Source organism: Mesitornis unicolor, unplaced genomic scaffold (genome assembly GCF_000695765.1).
Source record: "Mesitornis unicolor isolate BGI_N332 unplaced genomic scaffold, ASM69576v1 scaffold52153, whole genome shotgun sequence".
In the NCBI taxonomy this organism is placed as follows: Eukaryota; Metazoa; Chordata; class Aves; order Mesitornithiformes; family Mesitornithidae; genus Mesitornis; species Mesitornis unicolor.
The window spans coordinates 1-17,103 of record NW_010173620.1 but is presented as its reverse complement, the minus strand read 5'-3'; the positions used below and the strand labels follow the sequence as shown (position 1 = coordinate 17,103).

Below are 17,103 nucleotides of genomic sequence, written 5' to 3'. Positions count from 1 at the left end.
TAAATCAGTAGATGACATTAAACTCCAGGTGCTGCAGCTGCTCAGAGGGAAACTATTCAAGAGACTTGAGTAAATTGGAAAAATTGTCTGATATCAAAAGCATGAAGTTAGGTGAAGGCCAGTATAAAGTATTATACTTAGAGAGGAAACAGCAAATGCATAGCACAGTGACTTTTAACATGGAGCTTCTAGGCTACAGACTGTATCCTTACTACTTTACTGGGGGAGGGGGGAGGGGAGACAGGGAGGAAGGGTGGGGGAAGAAAGAAAAAAAACACCATTCCAGGAGGTATTTATTACATAGGGTATCATATATATGGCACATGACACAACTGTTCCACTTTTATACAACTCATAGTTCCACTGGTTGCACTAATAAAGTCTCAGCTGGAGCACTCTCTTTAGTATGGGGAATTAGACATCAGTAAAGATGTCTATGAACTGTATATGAATTGGCACAAGTCCAAAAGAGAGCAACTGCAGTAATTCCAGGTCTAGAAAACAAGACTTAGGAGGACTGACTACGTTAAATCTTTTTTTCTTTATTCTAGAAAAAACAAAGTCAGTAGAGGCAGGAAGATGCATGCTAATAGTCTTTAAACTGATTACTTTTCATACATAGAGAAAAACTGATAAATACCTTAATCATATTTTATGTATTTAGTCTGCAGAAATAAAGATCTAGGTAGGTCTTGGGGGGAGTAGGAAGCAGTCTCGTGACGAGAATAGTAAAAACTAATTGGTTGCATAAGGACGCTGCAGAAATCACTAAGCATTTCAAAAAGAGGTTAGACAAACATTTGTCAGACAACTGATGTGTATTTGATCCTAGGGAGTCCAAATTACCCTTGAAGGTGCCTTTCAGCTGTACACATGAAAAAATTTACTTAGACTTGAACTCCACAAACAAATTTATGTGACTTAAAATTAGTAGAGCTTTTATATGCACTTTCCTGGTCTTAGCTGATGCTGAACACTGATCCAGTTCTTACATTTCAATATCAGACACACAGTATAATAATTTCTAATTCATTATTGAGATGCTGTACCTATCCAACTGTTCACATACATATGAGATCCAAAGGATAGATTTCACACAGTAGATTGGTGACTATCCAAACTGGAGAGAAAATATTCCTGAAATATTAAGAAACAAAATATGACCTGTTTCACTACCAATATGGAGCAACAAGACCACAGTTGGCAGGTGACATAGGTAATGCTGCCTCCTTGTATTCAACAAAGAACAAGCCACAAAACAAAGGAAGTCAGCCATGAACTGTGTGATCCCTGTGCCTCAAATCCTGTACTGATCTGTATTCCTCCAGTTTGAACAAAGAAGTCCCACCAAGTACTACTGCTCAGTACCTAAAATGTCCTCAATTATACAGGTTTCATAAAAGAAAGGTTTGTTTTAACTCAAGAGCTCAATTCAGTAAACATGAAATAATGCCTGTGCCCAATAGCACATTCTTTTCAAAAGCTCTTTTCTTCTTCAGAATTATAGCATTCTATCTTAGCCAAGCCATTATAATATCAACAAGTAATTTTCTACTAATTACAAGCAAACTGAAAATACCAGCACTAACAGAATTTTAAGAGTACGTAATCAGGTTAAAACTAGAAAATGAAAACTAACATTTTTTCTAATTTGAGTTACTTCTTGAAACACTATGAACTTCAATTAGGCAATGACAGGCTAGTTTTCTAGTTTGGGTTGTGTAGGTTTTTTTGCTGAGGCTTCTCTCTTGCTTAAGAAAAAACACAGAACAGGATCAGTAATTATGAGGATACTCAGTATTTATGTTTAGCATTTAATGTCTCAAGCTGTAGCTTCACATTACTTCTTGTACATCTTCTACATATTGCTTATTTTGTTACATGGTATCATATAAAGTCTACTGAGGTATCTCTGTAGTGTATCTCATGAAGGTAAAGAAGCCAAATCCCACAACGTGGTGTGAGTTGTAACACAGTAACATGCCCCCTTCTGCAAACATAGTACAAAGGTATAGAAAAGATGAGACAGAATAGTAATTAAGGAGCCTTATTTGCATCCCAAAGAGCAAGGATTGATCCTGTTAATCACGATAAATGGCTGGATTTGCAGATTATGTAACATCGGCTGAACGTGTGCTTAGGCCTGTTACAAATCCACAGCCTAACACTGTGAGCTGAGCATTGAAAAATTAAAAAACACTTGGTGTTGAGTTGTAAAAAGTACAGTTTAAGTGCAAAATAGTTGCACTATGTTCTTTTACTAAACCAAGCAGAAAAACAGAAAATCTACCATATGCTTGAGCCTTTAAATCAATATAAACCTCTGCTACCTGAGCAAAACAGCAACCTGGAAGAGTGATAGATTTTCATGTTTTGCATGGGTCAGCTGCTATAACAATGAATATACATTTATTTAGATATAATAGTCTAGACATTTGGTGAGTGAGCAAACTAAAGTCTCCTGGATTCAGCAACAGGTAACATTGTAGAGACTATTTCACATTCCAACCTGATGCATGCTATTTCTTTCTCTCTAGTTTTGTGCTAGTTTTTTTCCTTCCTTACTCAGATTCAGTCTTCCCAGAATGAGTGGACTTAGAGCTAGCCAGAAGTTTCTGACAAAAAAATTCTTGATTTCAAGTGGGGGCTACCACATTCTCTGCAAGTCTTTCTGTCAGTGGGATAGACAGTCAGTCCTTCCCATCCTGCTTTAGTGAATACATACATATCTGTACATATACGCACACACAAACACGCAGGCGTAATAGTTCTAATGATGTCGTTAACATACTCAGATGCAAAAAACCTGGGTTTCAGAACTTTCTAAATTGTGCAGAGAACACATGACATAAATCTACCTCAAGTAAATCTTCTGCAAAGCAAGCTAATTCCTGCTTTAGGATGTAAGCCTCTTTCTGGTTTGCAAATTTAAACACATATACACCAAATGTCTAGCTTTCGTCCCAGCATTGAAGACTGAAAAGGTTTGAAACCATTTCTGGCTCATTTCTACAGCTTCTCCCTTTGCATTTAACTCAGGTTATTTCTTCTGGTTCACAGTACCTAGAGATGAGTGGTGAAGGCGACAAGAGGCAAGACGAGTCTCCCTGTTCCGTTGCCTAAATCAAACTTAACGTCATCCAAGAATACAAGGAGCGACAATAAAGACAAGGGAGGCAGCAGGGATCCCGAGTTGAGCAAAACCATGGCTTCTCACCAGGATACCACAATCGAGAAGAGTCTTCTACATTCTGTGACCCAGAAAAAGAATTGAACGAAAATGGTACTGGCTCACCACAGATGAGCTTGGGGGAAGAGTAGTGCCCAGCTCTGCCAAAGTTCTGCTTGAATAAACAGAAAAAGGAATTCTCACAACAGCTTTCAACCCAGTAAATTTTGATGGGTTTTCACAGAGAGCCCAAAAGCTCACGATGACAAAGAGTAAGTAAGCTTCCTGATATGTGCCGAGACACTAACTTATTCAAAGCACAGAACGACTATATCTTCTCAAATAAATGATAAAAAAATTTTAACTTAATCAAGAATAATTGTCAGAAATATTTGGATTAGTTTCACCAAAGTGTTGCAAAATAATCACACGGCAAACATGGACATTTTCAAACACACATGGGTAAACTGCGAAACCTCAGAAGCAACTGGGAAATAGACTTAGACTGGGAAGTATTTGGCAATTTTAAATATAGCCATTTAAGTATAGGCCTCTCTCCTAACAGGACATTGGCTGTAATACTTCAGTTTTATTCTGAACTTAATATTAAACTAACAAATAAATAAATAAAAAAACCCACAAAACCAAAACAAGCAAAAAACCCCAAATAAACAAAAACCAAGCTTAAATAATCTAACAACACTCCTTCGGATAATTTTTATTCAGAACAAAACAAAACAAAGAGACCAAACCACTGTGAGAACTACAGAAAAAACCCCCACACATCTCATTTGACAAACTGAATAGAAATAAGGCTAGCAGGGAAGTAATTACCCGGGAAAAAAACCACATTAACAACAAAAACCCCCACACAGCAGTGATAAGATAGAAAGTACAAATATACCTTGTCCTTGAGGAACTCCGTAAAATTCAGCAGCTATCCTTGCTGCTTCCTTACGGTTTCCTTTCACAATGTAGAAATGACTAAGTATAGCGAGGCTGATCTTCACAAAAAGTTTAAAACAAAAAAGTGAAAGTATAGTAAAGTAGACATTGGATAGCTGCTGGGCAAAAGGGCGACTTTCTTCTATGACAGTCATTGCTGCAGCAAACTCTCTCTCAGTGTTTGGGGTAGGGCTCTCAAATGTGTTGATAAGATCATATGGCTCCAGCCACGCACTCTTGGGAACAACTGGTCCTAAGGAAAGAAAATATCAGCTGGTCATGATGCTTGCTGCTCAAAATATGACGATTATTTATACTGTACATAGTATTGAGTTCACTACTGCTCCTGCTAGCCTGGTGATATTCAAGTGAGACAGAATATAACAGACACAGGTTCCAAGATCCTGGATCGTACTTGTTCCACTTAAAAGGTCTGTTTCATTCCAAATTCTGCATTTCTAATTCATTTATTTATCCTATTAAGACATGTTTAAAAATACACTGTCAAAAGTATTATTATTAAGAACTACAATTTCATATACTAAACCAGGTAACTCAGGTAATCAATTTTTGCTAAAATAAGTTCTGCTTCTTAAGTACAATTGCTCTTTTGTGACACTTCATTTTATGTTAGATTAATTTTTTTTCTTACAAAACTAGAACCACATCAGTAAATACTTGAAATACACATTAATAAAGAAACAGAGATTTAATATATATATCAGCTTTGACAGTTTATTTTTTTTGAATGAAAATATCTAGTCTATGATAGCTTAGAGTATTATACAAAAAACAGTATTCAGAGCAGATTCTAAGAATCAAACTCCTAGATATTTTTATAAATAAGATCACAGAGCATCTAAAACTAAATTAATTAAAATGTAATTAACATTAAATAACATAAAATAAATGCAGTGGTAAATATATAACATGGAAAATTTCTAATGCTTATGATACACATCTCATTATGCTGCATCATATTATTTTAAACCTATGACATGACAGGCTTTATTTCTAGGCCAGTCTGTGAGAGTGGAATCTAAATTCCTCAGATTTTTAAAGAATTAATTTGCTTATATACCATAAAGTTATTACTCACAGTTATCAGTAGTTACTCACAAGTTGTTCCATCAGCGTGATTAATTGCTGAGTAAATAATTGTGTCAAAACACAATACAAACTGAGAAGCTGCAAGACAGAACTAGATTCCTAAGTAAGCTATAACCCTAAAATAATCATGGCAGAATATGAAAGGGTACTGCTCTAACTTTTAAATTTCCTTTGAAATAAAAGAAATAGTGTCTTGAATTATAGTTTAAAATACTCTGCCCATTGTCATTTTACATTTAAACACCCTTTCTATTCTACTCTGGATTCTCTTCTTTGATGGTTAGAAAAAAATATTTTAGAATGCTGGCAACTGTGAGCCAGGAGCAGAGGGTATGATCCAAATGTCACTGCATCCACAGATCCCCTGACTTCAACAAACAGCGTAGCAGACATTAAGGATATGATACAAAATCATATTTCTGAAAGGAAAGTGGCAAAATAAAGAACCTCTAATTGTCTGGCTCCAGGAGTAATTTATTAGAGTAAGAAACTACATGTTTTCTGGAAATTATTATTAGTTTATTCAAATAAACCTATATAAATGAAGAAAAGACAATGATAGAAGGAAATGTGCTTGAAAAGAAATATCAAGATTTCTAACAGTCAGGAACTGAATTGTGCTTATTTTGAGAGAAACAGACATTCAGTCTTTTTCTTTGATAAAAACTGAATCAACATACAAGTGAAAACAGTAACTAGAAAACACAATTGAAAAGCAGTTTAGACTGTAAACTATATTAGACTATGAAAAAATATATGCATTTTCTCCTAAATTCCATTTATAGACATTTTCTCATCTAGCCAGAATAGGAACTGCTCTCCTCATACCATAGTTAGAAGCAGGAGTGAGTACTTAAAATGCCAAATGAAAATCCCTTTTTATATTTGGCACATTGTTATCTGACACTGAATTGAAGTGTCATGTTTTCCATAAGGATAAATAGGCATTATGTTCTGAGCCACCACTGCCAATTTCCGTTTCAAATCATTTATAGAAATGATGTTTTCCTTAGTAACACATTCAGTATTGGAATTTCTTGTTTCTTCCATATTTCTACTTGTATTATTAAGCTTAAATCACTCCAGAGAATTCTCCAGCCATCTTAAGTACCTGTTTTGCAAATTTACCATGCAGAATAAGCACGAATCATAATTATCTCCTGGAAAACATTTTCTTCTTTATAATGTTTTACCTCTCTTTTCTTTCTGTTTTCACATTGTATCATCCAGTAACTGTGCTTTCTCATCTGCCCTTCTCCAGTGTTTTGCTAATTAACAAAATAGTCTTTCTTTGTGGAGGCAAAAATCCAAATTGCAATTACTATAAATAACAGCCGGAGTTAACAGCAGCACTCAGAGTTAATCTCTCCCTTACAATACTGTTTCCTGCTTCTTATAACTGCAGTAGATAAATCACTGAAATTTCTTGGTTGTTAGCTTGTCTTCTGCAGGCTTTATTTTTCTGTAAAGGGTCAACAAAAGTAACAAAAAGCTTTTCAAAAATAAGGCTGTGAACGCATGTAATATTTTGTAAGTAATCTTTCAAAAATCCTCATTGATCTGTAAAACTTCTGCTTTTAGAAACAACATAAAAATTGAGCAGCTAGGTTATTTATGTCTTCTGTCAAAAAAAATTCCCTCCTTAGCTATAAACTACATAAAAATGGAAGAAATCATGATTTTTGAGAATTTTAACTCACACATGGTCATCAGAAGCTGACAAAATTGCTCTTAGTAGTAGTTCTTTTTTAAAGCTCTACAATTCGTATATACCAGCTTAACTGGAAACTCTCCCAACTGCACAGAACAACCAAGTATATCCTAATAAAAGGCTACTAAAGCTCTGCAGAAATTGCCATTACATCTTATTGGCAAACCCATGCTACCAGGCACTCAGTCATGAAAACAAAACAACTGTTCAGATGTTAATGCTCACATGGCATTTTGGGAGAATCAGTGATGTGAATACTGAGACTTGAACACAAAATAGCTGAGAGCAAGACCATGCTGGCTGGGAGAACCAGGAACAGAAAGCTACAGATGTTGTAACAGAAATCAGAAAGTAGAAGCATAAGTAAATAAATAAAGGATCTGACAGTGAATGTGATGTCATGAAAGAGCGTACAAAACTGGCATTCTAAATCTCCTACTGCATGGTAACATGAAGCGATTGGAGTTTGGTCTTGCAGCAGTGCAGAATACTGAGAGCTTCCAAATAGAATGCATCAGCAATACGTAACAAGCGTAGAATACTGTAAGAATAGCAAAGCACTTGAAAAGAGCAGTGGCTTAATCTGGACATTCACATTTCCTGTATAGTTTTGACTTTAGGGAATGAAATTTCCCTGCCTCATTTCCTCACTTGTAAAATGGGTTTAAAAGGACACCCCAAAGAGGAGTACTCTGAAGATGACTTCATCGCTGTTAACAAAACACTCGGATATTCTGGTGAAAACAATACTGAAACGAATTAGGTATCTAATAATTTCTTTTAATACAAAATTTGGATAACAAATCTAAATAAAATGAAATACTGAATGTTTATTGACTTAAAACCTACAAAAAGGACAGCATGCAAAATTATATCATGTAAGGTTTTATCACAGCACACAGGAAAATGGCACCAAGCTATACTGCAGATATTAAGAGTTTTGTTTTAAGACCATAGTAATACTGTGACAGAGAAGGATCCCCCTAGCTTGACATACTAGCATATTCCCAGCAAACAAAACAAGAACAATGTAATCATTTCTCTGGTATGCTTTCCCTATTTCTGGCAACTAACTATTTTAATTTTAAAAACATTTTTAAAACTTCAAATGCTTGAATTTATGGTCTTAAATTTGCTTTTAATGTAGCCTGGTCAGTTATCATTTCTAAAGAACACAACCAGTATATTCAAGATGGCAACACTGCCATTTATATTGACTATAAAAGTGGTTAATTACAAAGTCCAGTGCTCAGACGAAGTAGCCTGCTCTTTCATGCCTTGCTGTGTAGTGGCCATGTGCAGAAAGAAAGTATTCAGCAGCTGCATCTGTTTATGCTAATTCAAACTGTTTGTGAAATCTAGTGCAATTTACTCACAACCCTAAGTGGGTAACATAACCTGAGTAACGTTTCAAAAAAAGTATGCTCTATCTTCTATGATTAATTACATAATCATACTAATAGACTATTTTATTCTAGCAATTTTTCCTCAGCACTGATTGATGATTTTCAGTAAGGACAAATACACAAGGAAAATAACACAACTGATACAATATTTAGTCTTTGAAATAATTTTTTAATACTAGACTGTAAAACCCTTAGAAATAAGATTTCTTTATAGCATATACTATTTCTTTAGTTCTGGAAAATATGCTTACTTCTAATTAAGTCTTTTAAAGTAATATCCTTAAAACAGATTAATATAGGCTGTACAAGAGTAGTTATGGCACACATTCCATTGCAGCTAATCTTAAGAGTTTTCTCCAGTATTTTGGAGATGCATCTAAATGTCTGAAAGTTAAAATGTGGGTTTTTTTAAAGACAAGATATGCCATACAAGGAATTCTTTGCATTACACTTTACCTACACATCTTTCTCCACATATAAGAGATGTAGCTAAAAATACACAAGAAGTTGAGATCATTGTCCTGGTTTTGAAACTTCTGGCTAATAACAAATACAACAAAAGATAATTTAATAAAACAGGATGCCAAGCATAGGAACGGGAACTCTTAGGTGCTTTGAAGTTTACATTATTTTATACTTCATAGACAACCCACCAGGAGAAAATTCGAAAACAAAGACCTCAATACAAAAAGAGTTTAAAATAAAATCAGTAAGAAGTGACAAGTTCTAGTTGTGAGTTTCTGATGTAAGCATACAATGCTTGATGAATGACTCAAAACTGCTGAGAAACCTTTTCTACTAAAAAGACAACATCTAATTCAGCATGAAAAATTACCTCCTTAGTGACCTACTGACTTGTTTTTTAATTGGTGTATGGGATGCAAACCCTTAATACTTAAAATTTTATCTGACTCATCTAAAGATATTGAAAGTTTCCTCCTTGATGTACATTAAGCATTTTTTCTATTATTTCCTAGTCAAAGCATTTAAAGTGAATAAATATAGACACAGAGCAGCTATTTTAAAATGCATTTGCTCTTCTATGTCATTATGGAAAACGTTACCTTAGGTTAACATTGAAGGTAAGAAAAAAATAAAAAGACAGACATACCATGAAACAATCTTCAAAAAGTAGTAAATGTTCTTTTCAATAGTATCTTTCATGCTTAGGCATAAAAAAACCCAGACAAATCATGTACATCTGATAGCTACAAGAAATTCAGAAATTGGAGTGACTGGAAGACATCAAGCAGCTGCCAAGTCCTTTCCCAAACAGGAACTCAGGCCCATTAACACAGCCCAGACACTGCTCTTTCTTTGTAAAATACGAAGAGGTGGCCAAAGAACAGACTTTGTGCTACTGTTTTAGGTAAGTGAAAAGAAGAAAAGTGAGAGAATACAAACTTTGCTCCAGAAAAGACCAAGCTCAGTTCAGATCTGAACTGCTTTTTTCACTGCACTTTGTTGCTATCCTTAAAAATTTGACAGACTTACTCAACAACATGACAATGCCATATTCTCAGAAAAAAAACCTGAGAGTTGTGCTGCAACTGAAGCAAACACAACACTGCAAAACAAACAAATGAAAGGCCTACATCTCCTTTTAAAGCTTTTCTTCCCAAAATACCTTAATGCCATGTCTATTCAGAACCTGCACAAACAATGCTGCATGAAGTCATACCTGATATCCAAAGTCATGTTTCACTTAGATTTCTGCAGTTCTCGTAATTCATGTCAGACTTCTGACGACCCAACTAAAGACTCTAGCCAAAAGTCTCTTTCAAAATGCAATGCAATGACATCTTAAGTGGTAAAACAGGGAAAATCAGAATAGGTGTCATAAAACATGCCACTCTCCTCCTCTTAGTTAGTAGTCATGCTCTGACTTTTGACACTCATTCTACTGGGCAGCTATATATTTAGACACCATTCCTCTTCTCTCATAAGACTATGAAACACACTATTTCATTTAAAAAGCTTTAACGCACAAGAATTTATCTTATACAAGTTTTGTTACATATATTGTTTCTCTCTGTATTTTGGTGTAGCACATTATTTCCATCAGTTCTCAAACTGCTTCAGTAAGTCCAAATTCATGCCTCTGGATGGATACAGTAGTACTTTTTTTTCCCTCCCCTTTATTAAAGTCAGTGCTCTCATACAGTTTAGGTTCTATACAAATCAAGTTCTTCTGGTATATGAATAATGCAAACTTTCATTTGTAACATCATGGAAAGTTTGCCTATTTTACTGCTAACTTTCAATGAATTTAAATTGGTTTTATTCAAGTGTTTCTACTTTCCTGTCTGTTGAAAATACTAGTCATATCTTAGAAAATAGTTTTAACATACAGACTTGCATATGTAGCTTTCCAGAGAATGGAATTACTGGTCAAGGATTTAAATATCAATCAGTATCACTAGACATAACAGACATTCTTTATATCACATGCATTTAAAAACATAAAAAATAACTTAGCTATTTAAGTGAATATGAAATTCCAATCTTCTAACATTCTCAGTTATTTGAAAGAATATACAGAAATTTTAAAGCTGGATCACTTTGTCATTCACCCACTAGATAGCTGCTTCTCACAGTGGTGATAGACTCCACTTTAACTACAAGTCTAATATCAAACAATCCCTGCTATTGGGAACATTATCATATGAGCATGCTTGATCTGCTTAACCAGTCCATCCAATTACTGACAGTAAAGATCTATACAGAAGGGAAGCAGGTATAACAGACCTGCCTAAAAGTAAATTCAATATGATTTCTGCTAAGAAATATAGTAAGTTTGTCCTACAGTATTTGTTGCAGTCCTCTTAGGATACCTAACAAAACCCAACTATTAAGAGTACTATAGAAGAAGATTCCAAAATAAGTCATGTGTGTACTTGGAGACATGACTAAACCCAGAAACGTGTCAGACAGCAGGCACACACAGCCTGCTGACAGACAAACTAGCAAATCTTGTCCCCAGGAGTTTAAAAAGTTACCACCTGCAGCTGCCCATTCCATTCCTCAGCCAAAGGTTCCTGCCCCTCTTTCACCCTTCCTGGAAATCAACAGGAAGAAATGAGTATTGGTATTTAGCCACTTTAGTTCAAAATCTGGCAATTTAAACTGTTGATGAGTTTAAAGTAACCTGCTGGACTTTACACCGAAAAAAACACTCACACCCTCTACCACCTATTCTGGTACAGAGATAGTAACCTGTTAAAAATTAGTGGCAAACTACAAGGGAAGAGTAATGTCAAAATGCACATACAAGCTGCCCCTTAATAAGGACATTTAGTAATAATTTTAATGGCTTAATGTACCATTAAAGGCTGTTTCAGTGAAACTTTGAAGAATCTCCTCATTCTGCACCTTTCACTTTGTATAGATCTTTTCTTTGGTCCAAACACATTTCCATCACCAATTACACAACTATAGAACTTCACCGATTCCTTCTTCAGCAACTAACTCATCCTCTTCCCTAGGTACGTGGTACTACAGCTACCATGCTTTTGCTATTTGAACTAGCTTGACAGAACTAACTTTGCTATTTCTCATTTCTCTAGTAGGCAGTGCAACCATGCTATTAATCTAAATTCATGTAACTGAACCTGGTATTTCTGTAGTTTTTACAGTTAATCTTTTCTTTAATGAACTGCAAAAATGTCAAATGTTCTTATTAAATAGCTGTCTCTAAATAAAGAAACAAATAAATAAATAAATCTGTAACATTCAAATCCTAGAAAAGCCAGGATGTGTAGATTTGGTGTTCATCACATATATGGTTAGTACATGAGAAACGAACTTCAAAGAAATATTCTGTTTTAACTGAGAGTTTTCAAAACACCGGATTTGTCCCTGTAGCTAATACCTCTCCGCCACTTTGAAACCTAGATAGACCTCTTCAGCTGTTTGAATTCATCATTCACCTGGACTTATGAAACTATTTTAGAGCCATAGTAATTTTTTATTCATTTACGTGTAAGACCTTTAAATTACGCCATCAAAATGTAACAACTGTCAATTATACTAAAGTGAAAAGTTTGTTTGAAACAGTATCTGAGTTGTGAACGTTCTCTGTCATAAATTTAAATTCCTTTCAGAATTGTTCATTTTATTCTACATTACAGTGTATCTTTTAATTTTTCTTTAATTGTTTCACTGATTTTTTTCCATTACAAACTGTTTCTAAAAACAGTGAAAACCAGAAATCATCTGTTTCCCTTAACTTTATACCTTCTCTCTTCAAACTTTTGCCAGGTTTCCTCCTAGACTAAGTAAAAGTGGTTTCATTCGTCTCCTTTCTGTGCAAAGTATATATTGATGCCTAGGAATGGTATTAATAAAAGGAAATTACGAAGTCAATTTCATGACTCAGTAGGGATCAGAATTAGGAGATTATTCTGAAAGGGTATACCACTATATGTTGACTCCCATGCCTGGCGATTATATCAGAAAGTTTTCTTCCATTCACGAAAATTGGAATCAGTCAAGAGATATCATCATGACAGAACTAGGAAAACATTCTTTTCGTTAAGGTGAAGCATGATAGTCTCTGCTTGGTGCTTTTACAAGAGACAAAAATACTGACTCAGGGGATGAGGTAAAACCAGTGTGAGGTGGATCAGTAGCACACACGTTTCTTGCCACAGAATGCAAAACACAACAAAGCGTGAAAGCTTCAGCTGAATCAGAGATGTATGAGAAGACTTTATCCAACATGGCTTCGTATGTCAGGAGCAAAAAAATTAACTGTGTTGGACTCCAAAACATACTTAAGAGTTGGTTTGGAACCAAGAATATTATTTTCATCTCCAATGCAGCATTCTCATGCTGCTAAATGAGATGGTGTTATAAAATATCAAGTTCATTCTGAAATCAGAAATTTAAAATTCCCTGAGATTTTCCTGCTAGCAGACTAGCGATAAGAATACAGAGGCAAGTGAAAATTTCTGTTTGCTTATCTTCTTAGTCTCTCTACTTTTAGATCCAAAGCAAAAAAACAGAGGTGAGAAGAAGGTTACAAACAAAAAGCCTTCAATGCAGTCCAAAAAGACTACTCTTAGCCACAGCCTTTCCACACCTATTGTAAAAATGTCCCACCCAGAAGAAGTGCTAACTGAAAGGGAGCTGTTGCAATAGAGACAAAAATGCCCCAAGCTGATCATTCATTTTAATCTTCATCTGAATACCTAGAGCTGCCTAAGAGGCTGTGTGTTGCTACTGTCTCTTAAAGACTCAACATTTCAATTAATAAGAGACAAAAACAATAAATGATTTAGACATCTATGGTAAAATTTGGGAAGTATATACAAAAAGTTATCTATACAGTCCCCATCTAACTAGCTATGTGTCAAAGATGCCACAGGCACCTAAGTTTTCACCTGTAAAGTTAAAAACTTAAACCCCAAGAAGGCTTGAAGGTGCTACCACCTGCGTCGAAGTTAACACCTCCCCTTTACCTGGAATTCAAAACCATACACCTCAAACTGTAAGCCACCTCGAAGTCCTATCTATGTGTACCATATAGAACCAATCTGATTTCAGCAGAAAAAAACAAAGAACTCACAGCAATCACTGCTGAAGATCAGTGTCAACACTTGCCCTTTTGTTTATAGATGATTGAAGGGATCATTCACTAACTTGAACACCAGAGTAGAAACATATCAACCAAAGAAAGCAAGTTACTCTCTCTTCTACATTTTAGACCTGCTCCCAATCCCATCTCTGCATTTTGCCCAATTAGTTCATAATGAAAAATCATGGTATTTCTTAAAGTAAGGACCATGCCCTTAGGTGGTCTGCTAGTCAGGGCCTAAGTTCACTGCTCAGGCATACTGAATACCCTACATCACTGCATCTTAGAAATGGTCTCTGAAACATTTCTGTCTCTCCAAGATTCTATACATTTGTTTTCATAATTGTAGTATTTGTTCCGTTCATACGAACACGACTCAGTTAGCTGACAGTGACTTTTGACATTAGCATTAGGCCACTATTCTTTACAAAAAGAAGAGATTTTGTATTTTTCACAGACAACTTGGAACTTACCAGCAAACAGCTATTGTAAATAGACTTCTTCCCTTCTTTAGTTCAAAATTTCTCTCCTAGTTTGATTTTACAAGTTTTCAGTCATTAAAAAGCTACAGAAGGTTCCTTTTCTCAACAGTAATGGATCAGTCCTTGAATAAACTACACCATCTGGCTACTCCTGCATACTGTGCTTTTAAGTGACATTTATTTAAGTGTTCTACTAAAATAAATCCAAAACTACATTAGCAACAGACATATTTATTCATTTGTTTTAAAAACACATGCCGACAAAAATTTGGCTAAACCTTTTGATTTTCATCTTCTTCAGATACTTGACTGCTGCTTTGGAAATTGCACTACTTCACTCCTGTAAGTTCTGCCTCTAAATAGCAACTATAAGAACTAAAAGCAAGAGCAAAGACAATGGAGCCTTTTGTTTGTAGATACACTAAAAGAATAGTGTTCACATTTGTAACTATCTTTTTGATTGTAGCAGAGATTCCACAACTTCTGAAACATTTTGATTCCCAAGTTTGCAGTAAATCTTCCTTGTTGCTTCTAATTCTTCAAATATTTTGGGAAGAAGTACCCACTTTTCAGTAACAGTTATCCAATGTTTCAGTAACACTATGTTCCAGACCATAAATCAAAAACCTTTACCTCACAACAATTAATGTTTCAAATAGCATATAAAACCATAACATAAAAACAAGCTGACAAAAACCTTTACGTGAGAAACTCTGTGTTTCTGGAACTCTTCTGGAATATCAGGAAGGCCGAGAAATAACAAATGCAAATCTGCAGAGAGTTTATCATCAGAACATTACTAAGGGGCCTATTCTCTTTGGGCCTGTGACTGATTTCATTGTGGCAAATGCACACACAGAAACCCACAGCACAGTGGAACAGAGGTTCCCAACTGCAAGGCTTAGGTACCTTAGGTATCATAGGTACCTTCACATCCTACATTTAATATCCATGTTAAACAGAGATGTGCCACAGACACTCAAGCTGGGTGGAAACACAGTGCCATCTCTTTCCTTTTCCATGCCCTACCTTTATCTGCAAGATCACAGACCTGACTCTCAGTTACAGGGGAGGAAAAGAAACAGCACCATCATTACAGAACATGCATACTGCAGAATGGCCTGACAGTCCAACCTCCTTCTCCCTATCCCTTCAGTCCTCATGAGGCCTTCCACCTGTTCAGACCCTCATATCTGGACTCCTGTTCCTACTACTCCATGTATTTACAGCACTGGAATCTTAGGGCTGGGAAGTAGTTAAATATAACTGAACCACTGCTGACACCTGTTGTCCACCTCGAGAAATCCGTGTTAATCAGGCCCAGCGTACTTCACACACTGTAATATAGGGGAAAAAAATTATAGAGACTCTTGAAAAAACACTTCCTCACCTAGGCTTACTGCACAAAATTTTAGAAGAAAGGGGAGAGAAAATCATGGCATGCAGAACATGCTCTCCCTCCAGTTCCCAGATTTACAATAATGTAGCAGGTCCATGTTGAATGGGAGCCAGGTAAGGGCCTGGGATGAGGAGTTAGAAATCACCTCACTACATTAACAAAGTTGTGCTAGCACAAATTTGAAGTGAAAATCTCAGCTAGCTCAGAGGAGTGAGAGACTGCCTCATTTTGTGAATGGTGTGGGATCACAGAGCCATCTGGTAAAAGAAAAAGTGCTCCGAGCTACTAAATGAGGTCTCTGGACATGATTTACATACTAAGAATGTATGTAACAAAGTGCAAATGAATAGGAACATTCTGTAAGAACCAATGTACTGAATGGCAAGATGCAATACCAGCAAAAGCAAGACACGTCAAGTCTGTGCCTCAAATGTTACTTCTATTTTATTACATAAAAGCAAAAATCCAGCAGAGCTACTAATACCAACTACCCTCTAAAAACAAGTGTTTTGGAAATATAGTAGGTGGCAAGCAATTAATTCACACACACGCACAAAAAATGCTCCAGTACATAACAACCCCTTTTTTCCAAAGTTATGAAGGAACTAGGACAAGAATATATACTGTTAGTATTCAAAGTGAGGGTACCAAACCGGAATCCCAAGCCTTCCACGACGGACCACTCTGAGGGGACATGGATGTGTCTCCACCGCCCGAGGGATCACGGCTGTAAGCACTGGGGATCTACCAACAGCCACGCAGGGGACTGACAGACATGCAGCTTGTTGCAGCGCCCAGCCACAAAATAAACCACCCAGAGCTAAACAGGACACAAACAAGCGGGCACGCCTTGCCTTCAGATATTCTTTTTTTAATGTTCTATAAACCAGACCGAGGCAGAAATACTGTTCTTTGATGAAAGTCAGTCGCCTCGGATACGCGACAGTCGTTGGGCACAAAGCGTTTCCTTCTCCAGATTGCCAGATCTGCGAGGTGCCTGAAAGGATGCAGGTCTCAAAAGGCACCGCGACGCAAAGCTAACGGCTGGTCGACAAGGACGGACGCGTGGGGACCCGCAACGGAACTGGCACGAAGCCTACGGCCTAGCAACTACACACCGCACCCCAACGTCACAGACGCGGAGGACGCCTCAACGCCACCCAACGACTGGCGAAAGCGGAAAGGGACTTGGCCCTGCCACGGGCGCAGGCCCAGTGCAAGAGGAGCAGGGCTCCGCCTCAGGTGGGCGGGCTCTCGTCGAGGCCGCGCTGCTTCTCGCCTCCGCGGCTCTACCAAAGGTGCT

General features: G+C 36.5%; 1 long non-coding RNA gene across 1 annotated transcript; it reads right to left on the bottom strand.

The window, feature by feature from the left end:
• Positions 1-278: 278 nt before the first annotated feature.
• Positions 279-6,693, bottom strand: LOC104537780. The gene is made up of 3 exons (XR_728109.1): positions 6,600-6,693; positions 4,074-4,367; positions 279-494 (listed from the first exon to the last, which is right to left on the bottom strand). It is a non-coding gene; the product is annotated as an uncharacterized LOC104537780 (long non-coding RNA).
• Between the last annotated feature and the right edge of the window lie 10,410 nt (positions 6,694-17,103).